This window comes from Elephantulus edwardii, unplaced genomic scaffold (genome assembly GCF_000299155.1).
Source record: "Elephantulus edwardii isolate Elephantulus edwardi_28Jun2011 unplaced genomic scaffold, EleEdw1.0 scaffold00055, whole genome shotgun sequence".
NCBI classification, from domain to species: Eukaryota; Metazoa; Chordata; class Mammalia; order Macroscelidea; family Macroscelididae; genus Elephantulus; species Elephantulus edwardii.
The window spans coordinates 2,121,246-2,123,645 of NW_006399805.1; positions in this window are offsets into that span (position 1 = coordinate 2,121,246).

Sequence of the window (2,400 nt, forward strand, 5' to 3'; positions counted from 1 at the left end):
TGAACTTTGATAAATGTCGATAGTTAAGAAAGGCTTCAGGCCTTTTGTTCATAGGGTTGCTATGAGTTGTGTTCGACTTGACAACAAACAACAACAACAACATCATTATGATGTTTCTTATCCGTCTACTGATGCGACTCTTTGTTTCCTGACTTTGAGATGCAATCCGTATTGAAGGTTGTATTCTTTGATTTTCTGCAGTAAGTGCGTTAAGTCCTTCTCATTTCAGCAAGCAAAGTTGTGTCACATTTGAAGTTGTGTGTATCATTGAGACAATTAAATGACAATTTTTTAAATGAGTGATCATGGTCATTAAGATTAGAGAGTGACTCAAATGATTTTTACCAGGACCCAACTGAGCAATAGACAAGAAGTAAAACATGGAGAGTGAATTCTTGGAAAAAAAATATACTAAAAGAGCAAAGAGATAACTGGTTCATGGCTAAAAAACCAGCTTTCTTCCAAAGTATCCATTGCTCTTTATCATGCAATGTGAAGAAACAATGAGGGATGCTGGTTGCTTGGAAACTTGGACACTTTTATGAAGATCCTTCAATAAAGTTGAAAAAAGGTAGAACTAAGAAGAAATTTATTGGATGATCATGGCAATAAATGGCTAGCTATGCTAGGAAGATAAGAGCCTCAGATGACAGGACCAAATTATGCAATCATTCAACAAATATTTCTTGAGGACCAGTGTCTAGACACTGTTCTGGTTGCTGGGGCTATGACAATGAATAAAACAGACAAAAATTTATAGCTTGTAATTTATTTGGGAGACAGACAGTTACTGAGAAGTCAAAATGTTAAAGCTAGATAAAGTTAGATGCTGCATCTGCTCTAAATGTTGAGCTCTTGAGTGGTGCAAATGGTAATAGTGCCTGGCTGCTAACAAAAAGTTTGGAGGTTCAAGACTGCCCAGAGGTGCCCTTACACACATGGGGTCTCCATGAACGTTCTTTCCTTTTATGGACCTTCTGTTTTACCAAACATGATGTCCTTCTCCAGGGATGGTCCCACCTAATAACATGTCCAAAGTATGTAAAACAAAGTCTCACTGTCTTCCCTTTTGAGGAGTATTTGGTTTGTATCTGGATTATTTTCCCTTCTGCAAGACCATGGTATGCTTAGTATTCCTCATCAGTATGGTAATTCAAAAGCATCAAATCTTCCTCAGCCTTTCTTATTCATTATCCTGTCTTTGAATGCATAGTAGGTGGGTATGTTGGACCAGGCAGATCTTATTGCTCAAAGCAACATCTTTACTTGTAAACACTTTAAAGAAATCTCTTGCAGGAGATTTACCTAGTGCAGTACATCCTGTGATTTCTTGACTTGCTGCTCTTTCGAGTCTTGATTGTGTATCTAAGTAAAATGAAATGCTTGACAACATAAATCTTTTCTCTCTTTATTATGATGCTATTTATTGGCTTAGTTGTGAGAATTTTCCCCCTTTTGTGCAGTAGCATAATTAATCCATACTGAAGGTGGTAATTTTTTTTAATGTTATTGAGAAGTTATTTCAAATTGCCTTCATTTTTAGCATGTAAAGTCATGTAATCTGTGGAACACAGGTTGTTCTGAGTCTTCTTGCAATCCTGGTATCATGTTCTTCTTTATATAGTCAAGTTTCTTGGATTATTTGCTCAGATTACAGATTGAATAAGTATGGTGAAAGGATACATCTATGAGGCACATCTTCCCTGATTTTAAATAATGTGGTGTCTTCTTGTACTTGGACAACTGTCTCCTGGCCTATGTGTACAATCCTCATGAACACAATTTTGTTTTCTGAAATTCTCTTTCTTCACAATGTTAGTTATAATTTGTTATAATCCACACAGTTGAGTGCCTTCATATAGTCAATAAAATACAGGTAACTATCTTGCTGGTATTGTCTGTTTCCAGCCAAGATCCATTGCAACAGTTTTTTACTTAGCTTTCAGCATAATTTTACTGGCATGTGCTATTATTTATATTGTTCCATAATTGCCACATTCTGCTGGATAATGTTTATTTATAATTGAGATAAATATGGCTGTTTTCTTTTTTAAATTTTTATTAAATGCTATTAATTTTCATGAACATTTACAGAGATTTTGGATTTCCATTCATTCATCATTGCACTATTTTCTCTATGACCCCCCAGTTTGTTTCTCTTTTTTTCCCCCCTTGAAAGTCTGTTTTAATTGTCCCATTGAAATATGGCTATTTTCAAGTTGGCTGGTGAGTATCATCTAAATTTCTTGGCAAGGATTGATGAGAATTTGTAGCAATGCATTAATTTTTTTTTTAATTTAGGTTGTTTATTTTTCAATTCAATGAACATCTACAGAGATTTTGGGATTCCATTCATTCATTGTTGCACCCTTCTCCCCGCACAAACCCCTCCCCCTCCCC